Source organism: Ptiloglossa arizonensis, chromosome 7 (genome assembly GCF_051014685.1).
Source record: "Ptiloglossa arizonensis isolate GNS036 chromosome 7, iyPtiAriz1_principal, whole genome shotgun sequence".
Classification (NCBI taxonomy): Eukaryota; Metazoa; Arthropoda; class Insecta; order Hymenoptera; family Colletidae; genus Ptiloglossa; species Ptiloglossa arizonensis.
The window spans coordinates 1,074,714-1,087,394 of NC_135054.1; positions in this window are offsets into that span (position 1 = coordinate 1,074,714).

The window sequence follows — 12,681 nt, forward strand, 5'->3', positions numbered from 1 at the left end:
GCACCAGAACTGCGAAAATATTGAATTTCTCAAGCGTTTCTTACACCCAAACTGCCATATCTCGCGAACGGATTGACCAATCCGCAAAATTTCTGTTGCATCTGAAAGTAGAAACACGCCCGATTGCAACGGTACGTGTAGTTTTCCCCTAGGCCGTTCTAGTTATTCGTTTCGAGCATCAGAACTGCGAAAATTTTGAGTTTCTCATGCGTTTCCAACCTCCAAACTGTCATATCTCGCGAACGGATTGACCAATTCGCAAAATTTCTGTTGCATCTGAAAGTAGAAACTCGCCCGATTACAACGGTATGAGTAGTTTTCTCTTAGGCCGTTCTAGTTATGCGTTTCGAGCATCAGAACTGCGAAAATTTTGAGTTTCTCGAGCGTTTCTTCCCTCCAAACTGCCATATCTCGCGAACGGATTGACCAATCCGCAAAATTTCTGTTGCATCTGAAAGTAGAAACTCGCCCGATTACAAAGGTATGCGTACATTTCCCCTAGGCCGTTCTAGTTATTCATTTCGAGCATCAGAACTGCGAAAATTTTGAGTTTCCCAAGCGTTTCTTACCTCCAAACTGCCATATCTCGCGAACCGATTGACAAGACCGCAAAATTTCTGTTGCATCTGAAAGTAGAAACTCGCACGATTACAACAGTATGAGTCGTCTTCTCCTAGGCCGTTCTAGTTATTCGATTCGAGCATCAGAACTGCGAAAATTTTGATTTTCTCAAGCGTTTCTTACAATCAAACTGCCACATCTCGCGAACGGATTGACCAATCCGCAATATTTCTGTTGCATCTGAAAGTAGAAACTCGCCCGATTACAACGGTATGAGTACTCTTCCCCTAGGCCGTTATAGTTATGCGTTTCGAGCATCAGAACTGCGAAAATTTTGAGTTTCTCGAGCGTTTCTTACCTCCAAACTGCCATATCTCGCGAACGGATTGACCAATCCGCAAAATTTCAGTTGCATATGAAAGTAGAAGCTCGCCCGATTACAACGGTATGAGCAGTTTTCCGCTAGGCTGTTCTAATTATTCGTTTCGAGCATTAGAACTGCGAAAATTTTGAGTTTCTCGAGCGTTTCTTACCTCCAAACTGCCATATCTCGCGAACGGATTGACCAGTCCGCAAAATTTCTGTTGCATCTGAAAGTAGAAACTCGCCCGATTACAACGGTATGTGCAGCTTTCCCCTAGGCCGTTCTAGTTATTCGTTTCGAGCATCAGAACTGCGAAAATTTTGAGTTTCTCAAGCGTTTCTTACCTCCAAACTGCCATATCTCGCGAACGGAGTGACCAATCCGCAAAATTTCTGTTGCATCTGAAAGTAAAAACTCGCCCGATTACAACGGTATGCGTACTTTTCCCCTGGGCCGTTCTAGTTATTCGTTTCGAGCATCAGAACTGCGAAAATTTTGAGTTTCCCAAGCGTTTCTTACCTCCAAACTGCCATATCTCGCGAACGGATTGACCAATCCGCAAAATTTCTGTTGCATCTGAAAGTAAAAACTCGCCCGATTACAACGGTACGTGTACTTTTCCCCTGGGCCGTTCTAGTTATTCGTTTCGAGCATCAGAACTGCGAAAATTTTGAGTTACTCAAGCGTTTCTTTCCTCCAAACTGCCATATCTCGCGAACGGATTGACCAATCCGCAAGATTTCTGTTGCATCTGAAAGCAGAAACTCGCCCGATTACAACGGTATGAGTAGCTTTCTCCTAGGCCGTTCTAGCTATCTGTTTCGGGCATCAGAACTGCGAAAATTTTGAGTTTTTCAAGCGTTTCTTACATGCAAACTGCCATATCTCGCGAACCGATTGACCAATCCGCAAAATTTCTGTTGCATCTGAAAGTAGAAACTCGCCCGATTGCAACGGTATGAGCAGTTTTCCCCTAGGCCGTTCTAGTTATTCATTTCGAGCATCAGCACTACGAAAATTTTGAGTTTCTCAAGCGTTTCCTACCTCCAAACTGTCATATCTCGCGAACTGATTGGACAATCCGCAAAATTTCTGTTGCATCTGAATGTAGAAACTCGCCCGATTACAACGGTATGAGTAGTTTTCTCCTAGGCCGTTCTAGTTATTCGTTTCGAGCATCAGAACTGCGAAAATTTTGAGTTTCTCAAGCGTTTCTTACTTCCAAACTGCCATATCTCGCGAACGGATTGACCAATCCGCAAAGTTTCTGTTGCATCTGAAAGTAGAAACTCGCCCGATTACAACGGTATGCGTACTTTTCCCCTGGGCCGTTCTAGTTATTCGTTTCGAGCATTAGAACTGCGAAAATTTTGAGTTTCTCGAGCGTTTCTTACCTCCAAACTGCCATATCTCGCGAACGGATTGACCAATCCGCAAAATTTCTGTTGCATCTGAAAGTAGAAACTCGCCCGAATACAACGGTATGTGCAGCTTTCCCCTAGGCCGTTCTAGTTATTCGTTTCGAGCATCAGAACTGCGAAAATTTTGAGTTTCTCAAGCGTTTCTTACCTCCAAACTGCCATATCTCGCGAACGGAGTGACCAATCTGCAAAATTTCTGTTGCATCTGAAAGTAAAACCTCGCCCGATTACAACGGTACGTGTACTTTTCCCCTGGGCCGTTCTAGTTATTCGTTTCGAGCATCAGAACTGCGAAAATTTTGAGTTACTCAAGCGTTTCTTTCCTCCAAACTGCCATATCTCGCGAACGGATTGACCAATCCGCAAAATTTCTGTTGCATCTGAAAGCAGAAACTCGCCCGATTACAACGGTATGAGTAGTTTTCTCCTAGGCCGTTCTAGTTATTCGTTTCGAGCATCAGAACTGCGAAAATTTTGAGTTTCTCAAGCGTTTCTTACTTCCAAACTGCCATATCTCGCGAACGGATTGACCAATCCGCAAAATTTCTGTTGCATCTGAAAGTAGAAACTCGCCCGATTGCAACGGTATGAGCAGTTTTCCCCTAGGCCGTTCTAGTTATTCATTTCGAGCATCAGCACTACGAAAATTTTGAGTTTCTCAAGCGTTTCCTACCTCCAAACTGTCATATCTCGCGAACTGATTGGACAATCCGCAAAATTTCTGTTGCATCTGAATGTAGAAACTCGCCCGATTACAACGGTATGAGTAGTTTTCTCCTAGGCCGTTCTAGTTATTCGTTTCGAGCATCAGAACTGCGAAAATTTTGAGTTTCTCAAGCGTTTCTTACTTCCAAACTGCCATATCTCGCGAACGGATTGACCAATCCGCAAAGTTTCTGTTGCATCTGAAAGTAGAAACTCGCCCGATTACAACGGTATGCGTACTTTTCCCCTGGGCCGTTCTAGTTATTCGTTTCGAGCATTAGAACTGCGAAAATTTTGAGTTTCTCGAGCGTTTCTTACCTCCAAACTGCCATATCTCGCGAACGGATTGACCAATCCGCAAAATTTCTGTTGCATCTGAAAGTAGAAACTCGCCCGATTACAACGGTATGTGCAGCTTTCCCCTAGGCCGTTCTAGTTATTCGTTTCGAGCATCAGAACTGCGAAAATTTTGAGTTTCTCAAGCGTTTCTTACCTCCAAACTGCCATATCTCGCGAACGGAGTGACCAATCTGCAAAATTTCTGTTGCATCTGAAAGTAAAAACTCGCCCGATTACAACGGTATGCGTACTTTTCCCCTGGGCCGTTCTAGTTATTCGTTTCGAGCATCAGAACTGCGAAAATTTTGAGTTTCCCAAGCGTTTCTTACCTCCAAACTGCCATATCTCGCGAACGGATTGACCAATCCGCAAAATTTCTGTTGCATCTGAAAGTAAAAACTCGCCCGATTACAACGGTACGTGTACTTTTCCCCTGGGCCGTTCTAGTTATTCGTTTCGAGCATCAGAACTGCGAAAATTTTGAGTTACTCAAGCGTTTCTTTCCTCCAAACTGCCATATCTCGCGAACGGATTGACCAATCCGCAAAATTTCTGTTGCATCTGAAAGCAGAAACTCGCCCGATTACAACGGTATGAGTAGCTTTCTCCTAGGCCGTTCTAGCTATCTGTTTCGGGCATCAGAACTGCGAAAATTTTGAGTTTTTCAAGCGTTTCTTTCCTGCAAACTGCCATATCTCGCGAACCGATTGACCAATCCGCAAAATTTCTGTTGCATCTGAAAGTAGAAACTCGCCCGATTGCAACGGTATGAGCAGTTTTCCCCTAGGCCGTTCTAGTTATTCATTTCGAGCATCAGCACTACGAAAATTTTGAGTTTCTCAAGCGTTTCCTACCTCCAAACTGTCATATCTCGCGAACTGATTGGACAATCCGCAAAATTTCTGTTGCATCTGAAAGTAGGAACTCGCCCGATTACAACGGTATGAGTAGTTTTCTCTTAGGCCGTTCTAGTTATGCGTTTCGAGCATCAGAACTGCGAAAATTTTGAGTTTCTCGAGCGTTTCTTCCCTCCAAACTGCCATATCTCGCGAACGGATTGACCAATCCGCAAAATTTCTGTTGCATCTGAAAGTAGAAACACGCCCGATTACAAAGGTATGCGTACATTTCCCCTAGGCCGTTCTAGTTATTCATTTGGAGCATCAGAACTGCGAAAATTTTGAGTTTCCCAAGCGTTTCTTACCTCCAAACTGCCATATCTCGCGAACCGATTGACAAGTCCGCAAAATTTCTGTTGCATCTGAAAGTAGAAACTCGCACGATTACAACAGTATGAGTCGTCTTCTCCTAGGCCGTTCTAGTTATTCGATTCGAGCATCAGAACTGCGAAAATTTTGATTTTCTCAAGCGTTTCTTACAATCAAACTGCCATATCTCGCGAACGGATTGACCAATCCGCAATATTTCTGTTGCATCTGAAAGTAGAAACTCGCCCGATTACAACGGTATGAGTACTCTTCCCCTAGGCCGTTATAGTTATGCGTTTCGAGCATCAGAACTGCGAAAATTTTGAGTTTCTCGAGCGTTTCTTACCTCCAAACTGCCATATCTCGCGAACGGATTGACCAATCCGCAAAATTTCAGTTGCATCTGAAAGTAGAAGCTCGCCCGATTACAACGGTATGAGCAGTTTTCCGCTAGGCTGTTCTAATTATTCGTTTCGAGCATTAGAACTGCGAAAATTTTGAGTTTCTCGAGCGTTTCTTACCTCCAAACTGCCATATCTCGCGAACGGATTGACCAGTCCGCAAAATTTCTGTTGCATCTGAAAGTAGAAACTCGCCCGATTACAACGGTATGTGCAGCTTTCCCCTAGGCCGTTCTAGTTATTCGTTTCGAGCATCAGAACTGCGAAAATTTTGAGTTTCTCAAGCGTTTCTTACCTCCAAACTGCCATATCTCGCGAACGGAGTGACCAATCCGCAAAATTTCTGTTGCATCTGAAAGTAAAAACTCGCCCGATTACAACGGTATGCGTACTTATCCCCTGGGCCGTTCTAGTTATTCGTTTCGAGCATCAGAACTGCGAAAATTTTGAGTTTCCCAAGCGTTTCTTACCTCCAAACTGCCATATCTCGCGAACGGATTGACCAATCCGCAAAATTTCTGTTGCATCTGAAAGTAAAAACTCGCCCGATTACAACGGTACGTGTACTTTTCCCCTGGGCCGTTCTAGTTATTCGTTTCGAGCATCAGAACTGCGAAAATTTTGAGTTACTCAAGCGTTTCTTTCCTCCAAACTGCCATATCTCGCGAACGGATTGACCAATCCGCAAAGTTTCTGTTGCATCTGAAAGTAGAAACTCGCCCGATTACAACGGTATGCGTACTTTTCCCCTGGGCCGTTCTAGTTATTCGTTTCGAGCATTAGAACTGCGAAAATTTTGAGTTTCTCGAGCGTTTCTTACCTCCAAACTGCCATATCTCGCGAACGGATTGACCAATCCGCAAAATTTCTGTTGCATCTGAAAGTAGAAACTCGCCCGAATACAACGGTATGTGCAGCTTTCCCCTAGGCCGTTCTAGTTATTCGTTTCGAGCATCAGAACTGCGAAAATTTTGAGTTTCTCAAGCGTTTCTTACCTCCAAACTGCCATATCTCGCGAACGGAGTGACCAATCTGCAAAATTTCTGTTGCATCTGAAAGTAAAACCTCGCCCGATTACAACGGTACGTGTACTTTTCCCCTGGGCCGTTCTAGTTATTCGTTTCGAGCATCAGAACTGCGAAAATTTTGAGTTACTCAAGCGTTTCTTTCCTCCAAACTGCCATATCTCGCGAACGGATTGACCAATCCGCAAAATTTCTGTTGCATCTGAAAGCAGAAACTCGCCCGATTACAACGGTATGAGTAGTTTTCTCCTAGGCCGTTCTAGTTATTCGTTTCGAGCATCAGAACTGCGAAAATTTTGAGTTTCTCAAGCGTTTCTTACTTCCAAACTGCCATATCTCGCGAACGGATTGACCAATCCGCAAAATTTCTGTTGCATCTGAAAGTAGAAACTCGCCCGATTGCAACGGTATGAGCAGTTTTCCCCTAGGCCGTTCTAGTTATTCATTTCGAGCATCAGCACTACGAAAATTTTGAGTTTCTCAAGCGTTTCCTACCTCCAAACTGTCATATCTCGCGAACTGATTGGACAATCCGCAAAATTTCTGTTGCATCTGAATGTAGAAACTCGCCCGATTACAACGGTATGAGTAGTTTTCTCCTAGGCCGTTCTAGTTATTCGTTTCGAGCATCAGAACTGCGAAAATTTTGAGTTTCTCAAGCGTTTCTTACTTCCAAACTGCCATATCTCGCGAACGGATTGACCAATCCGCAAAGTTTCTGTTGCATCTGAAAGTAGAAACTCGCCCGATTACAACGGTATGCGTACTTTTCCCCTGGGCCGTTCTAGTTATTCGTTTCGAGCATTAGAACTGCGAAAATTTTGAGTTTCTCGAGCGTTTCTTACCTCCAAACTGCCATATCTCGCGAACGGATTGACCAATCCGCAAAATTTCTGTTGCATCTGAAAGTAGAAACTCGCCCGATTACAACGGTATGTGCAGCTTTCCCCTAGGCCGTTCTAGTTATTCGTTTCGAGCATCAGAACTGCGAAAATTTTGAGTTTCTCAAGCGTTTCTTACCTCCAAACTGCCATATCTCGCGAACGGAGTGACCAATCTGCAAAATTTCTGTTGCATCTGAAAGTAAAAACTCGCCCGATTACAACGGTATGCGTACTTTTCCCCTGGGCCGTTCTAGTTATTCGTTTCGAGCATCAGAACTGCGAAAATTTTGAGTTTCCCAAGCGTTTCTTACCTCCAAACTGCCATATCTCGCGAACGGATTGACCAATCCGCAAAATTTCTGTTGCATCTGAAAGTAAAAACTCGCCCGATTACAACGGTACGTGTACTTTTCCCCTGGGCCGTTCTAGTTATTCGTTTCGAGCATCAGAACTGCGAAAATTTTGAGTTACTCAAGCGTTTCTTTCCTCCAAACTGCCATATCTCGCGAACGGATTGACCAATCCGCAAAATTTCTGTTGCATCTGAAAGCAGAAACTCGCCCGATTACAACGGTATGAGTAGCTTTCCCCTAGGCCGTTCTAGTTATTCATTTCGAGCATCAGAACTGCGAAAATTTTGAGTTTCCCAAGCGTTTCTTACCTCCAAACTGCCATATCTCGCGAACCGATTGACAAGTCCGCAAAATTTCTGTTGCATCTGAAAGTAGAAACTCGCACGATTACAACAGTATGAGTCGTCTTCTCCTAGGCCGTTCTAGTTATTCGATTCGAGCATCAGAACTGCGAAAATTTTGATTTTCTCAAGCGTTTCTTACAATCAAACTGCCATATCTCGCGAACGGATTGACCAATCCGCAATATTTCTGTTGCATCTGAAAGTAGAAACTCGCCCGATTACAACGGTATGAGTACTCTTCCCCTAGGCCGTTATAGTTATGCGTTTCGAGCATCAGAACTGCGAAAATTTTGAGTTTCTCGAGCGTTTCTTACCTCCAAACTGCCATATCTCGCGAACGGATTGACCAATCCGCAAAATTTCAGTTGCATCTGAAAGTAGAAGCTCGCCCGATTACAACGGTATGAGCAGTTTTCCGCTAGGCTGTTCTAATTATTCGTTTCGAGCATTAGAACTGCGAAAATTTTGAGTTTCTCGAGCGTTTCTTACCTCCAAACTGCCATATCTCGCGAACGGATTGACCAGTCCGCAAAATTTCCGTTGCATCTGAAAGTAGAAACTCGCCCGATTACAACGGTATGTGCAGCTTTCCCCTAGGCCGTTCTAGTTATTCGTTTCGAGCATCAGAACTGCGAAAATTTTGAGTTTCTCAAGCGTTTCTTACCTCCAAACTGCCATATCTCGCGAACGGAGTGACCAATCCGCAAAATTTCTGTTGCATCTGAAAGTAAAAACTCGCCCGATTACAACGGTATGCGTACTTTTCCCCTGGGCCGTTCTAGTTATTCGTTTCGAGCATCAGAACTGCGAAAATTTTGAGTTTCCCAAGCGTTTCTTACCTCCAAACTGCCATATCTCGCGAACGGATTGACCAATCCGCAAAATTTCTGTTGCATCTGAAAGTAAAAACTCGCCCGATTACAACGGTACGTGTACTTTTCCCCTGGGCCGTTCTAGTTATTCGTTTCGAGCATCAGAACTGCGAAAATTTTGAGTTACTCAAGCGTTTCTTTCCTCCAAACTGCCATATCTCGCGAACGGATTGACCAATCCGCAAGATTTCTGTTGCATCTGAAAGCAGAAACTCGCCCGATTACAACGGTATGAGTAGCTTTCTCCTAGGCCGTTCTAGCTATCTGTTTCGGGCATCAGAACTGCGAAAATTTTGAGTTTTTCAAGCGTTTCTTACCTGCAAACTGCCATATCTCGCGAACCGATTGACCAATCCGCAAAATTTCTGTTGCATCTGAAAGTAGAAACTCGCCCGATTACAACGGTATGTGTACTTTCCCCTAGGCAATTCTAGTTATTCGTGACGAGACGCAGAACTGCAAAAATGTTGAGTTTCTCAACCGTTTTTTACATCCAAACTGACATATCTCGCGGACGGATTGACGAATCCGAAAAATTTCTGTTGCATCTGAAAGTAGGAACTCGCCCGATTACAACGGTATGTGTACTTTTCCCCTAGGCGATTCTACTTATTCGTTTCGAGCATCAGAACTGCGAAAATTTTGAGTTTCCCAAGCGTTTCTTACCTCCAAACTGCCATATCTCGCGAACCGATTGACCAATCCGCAAAATTTCTGTTGCATCTGAAAGAAAAACTCGCCCGATTACAACGGTACGTGTAGTTTTCCCCTAGGCCGTTCTAGTTATTCGTTTCGAGCATCAGAACTGCGAAAATATTGAGTTTTTCAAGCGTTTCCTACCTCCAAACTGCCATATCTCGCGAACGGATTGACCAATCCGCAAAATTTCTGTTGCATCTGAAAGTAGAAACACGCCCGATTGCAACGGTACGTGTAGTTTTCCCCTAGGCCGTTCTGGTTATTCGTTTCGAGCATCAGCACTGCGAAAATTTTGAGTTTCTCAAGCGTTTCTTACCTCCAAACTGCCATATGTCGCGAACGGATTGAACAATCCGCAAAATTTCTGTTGCATCTGAAAGTAGAAACTCGCCCGATTACAAAGGTATGCGTACATTTCCCCTAGGCCGTTCTAGTTATTCGTTTCGAGCATCAGAACTGCGAAAATTTTGAGTTTCTCGAGCGTTTCTTACATCCAATCTGCCATATCTCGCGAACGGATTGACCAATCCGCAAAATTTCTGTTGCATCTGAAAGTAGAAACTCGCCCGATTACAAAGGTATGAGTAGTTTTCCCGTAGGACGTTCTAGTTATTCATTTCGAGCATCAGCACTGCGAAAATTTTGAGTTTCTCAAGCGTTTCCTACGTCCAAACTGCCATATCTCGCGAACTGATTGACCAATCCGCAAAATTTCTGTTGCATCTGAAAGTAAAAACTCGCCCGATTACAACGGTATGCGTACTTTTCCCCTGGGCCGTTCTAGTTATTCGTTTCGAGCATCACAACTGCGAAAATTTTGAGCTTCTCGAGCGTTTCTTACCTCCAAACTGCCATATCTCGCGAACGGATAGACCAATCTGCAAAATTTCTGTTGCATCTGAAAGTAGAAACTCGCCCGATTACAACCGTATGCGCACTTTTCCCCTATGCCGTTCTAGTTATTCGTTTCGAGCATCAGAACTGCGAAAATTCTGAGTTACTCAAGCGTTTCTTACCTCCAAACTGCCATGTCTCGCGATCGGAGTGACCAATCCGCAAACTTTCTGTTACATCTGAAAGTTGAAACTCGCCCGATTACAACGGTATGCGTTCTTTTCCCCTAGGCCGTTCTAGTTATTCGTTTCGAGCATCAGCACTGCGAAAATTTTGAGTTTCTCAAGCGTTTCCTACCTCCAAACTGCCATATCTCGCGAACGGATTGACCAATCCGCAAAATTTCTGTTGCATCTGAAAGTAGAAACTCGCCCGATTACAACGGTACGTGTAGTTTTCCCCTAGGCCGTTCTAGTTATTCGTTTCGAGTATCAGAACTGCGAAAATATTGAATTTCTCAAGCGTTTCTTACCTCCAAACTGCCATATCTCGCGAACGGATTGACCAATCCGCAAAATTTCTGTTGCATCTGAAAGTAGAAACGCGCCCGATTACAAAGGTATGCGTACTTTTCCCCTGGGCCGTTCTAGTTATTCGCTTCGAGCATCAGAACTGCGAAAATTTTGAGTTTCTCAAGCGTTTCTTACATCCAACCTGCCATATCTCGCGAACGGATTGACCAATCCGCAAAATTTCTGTTGCATCTGAAAGTAGAAACCCGCCCGATTACAAGGGTATGCGTACTTTTCCCCTAGGCCGTTCTGGTTATTCGTTTCGAGCATCAGCACTGCGAAAATTTTGAGTTTCTCAAGCGTTTCTTACCTCCAAACTGCCATATGTCGCGAACGGATTGAACAATCCGCAAAATTTCTGTTGCATCTGAAAGTAGAAACTCGCCCGATTACAAAGGTATGCGTACATTTCCCCTAGGCCGTTCTAGTTATTCGTTTCGAGCATCAGAACTGCGAAAATTTTGAGTTTCTCGAGCGTTTCTTACATCCAATCTGCCATATCTCGCGAACGGATTGACCAATCCGCAAAATTTCTGTTGCATCTGAAAGTAGAAACTCGCCCGATTACAAAGGTATGAGTAGTTTTCCCGTAGGACGTTCTAGTTATTCATTTCGAGCATCAGCACTGCGAAAATTTTGAGTTTCTCAAGCGTTTCCTACGTCCAAACTGCCATATCTCGCGAACTGATTGACCAATCCGCAAAATTTCTGTTGCATCTGAAAGTAAAAACTCGCCCGATTACAACGGTATGCGTACTTTTCCCCTGGGCCGTTCTAGTTATTCGTTTCGAGCATCACAACTGCGAAAATTTTGAGCTTCTCGAGCGTTTCTTACCTCCAAACTGCCATATCTCGCGAACGGATAGACCAATCTGCAAAATTTCTGTTGCATCTGAAAGTAGAAACTCGCCCGATTACAAGCGTATGCGCACTTTTCCCCTATGCCGTTCTAGTTATTCGTTTCGAGCATCAGAACTGCGAAAATTCTGAGTTACTCAAGCGTTTCTTACCTCCAAACTGCCATGTCTCGCGATCGGAGTGACCAATCCGCAAACTTTCTGTTACATCTGAAAGTTGAAACTCGCCCGATTACAACGGTATGCGTTCTTTTCCCCTAGGCCGTTCTAGTTATTCGTTTCGAGCATCAGCACTGCGAAAATTTTGAGTTTCTCAAGCGTTTCCTACCTCCAAACTGCCATATCTCGCGAACGGATTGACCAATCCGCAAAATTTCTGTTGCATCTGAAAGTAGAAACTCGCCCGATTACAACGGTACGTGTAGTTTTCCCCTAGGCCGTTCTAGTTATTCGTTTCGAGTATCAGAACTGCGAAAATATTGAATTTCTCAAGCGTTTCTTACCTCCAAACTGCCATATCTCGCGAACGGATTGACCAATCCGCAAAATTTCTGTTGCATCTGAAAGTAGAAACGCGCCCGATTACAAAGGTATGCGTACTTTTCCCCTGGGCCGTTCTAGTTATTCGCTTCGAGCATCAGAACTGCGAAAATTTTGAGTTTCTCAAGCGTTTCTTACATCCAACCTGCCATATCTCGCGAACGGATTGACCAATCCGCAAAATTTCTGTTGCATCTGAAAGTAGAAACCCGCCCGATTACAAGGGTATGCGTACTTTTCCGCTGGGCCGTTCTAGTTATTCGTTTCGAGCATCAGAACTGCGAAGATTTTGAGTTACTCAAGCGTTTCTTACCTCCAAACTGCCATATCTCGCGAACCGATTGACCAATCCGCAAAATTTCTGTTGCATCTGAAAGAAAAACTCGCCCGATTACAACGGTACGTGTAGTTTTCCCCTAGGCCGTTCTAGTTATTCGTTTCGAGCATCAGAACTGCGAAAATATTGAATTTCTCAAGCGTTTCTTACACCCAAACTGCCATATCTCGCGAACGGATTGACCAATCCGCAAAATTTCTGTTGCATCTGAAAGTAGAAACACGCCCGATTGCAACGGTACGTGTAGTTTTCCCCTAGGCCGTTCTAGTTATTCGTTTCGAGCATCAGAACTGCGAAAATTTTGAGTTTCTCATGCGTTTCTTACCTCCAAACTGTCATATCTCGCGAACGGATTGACCAATTCG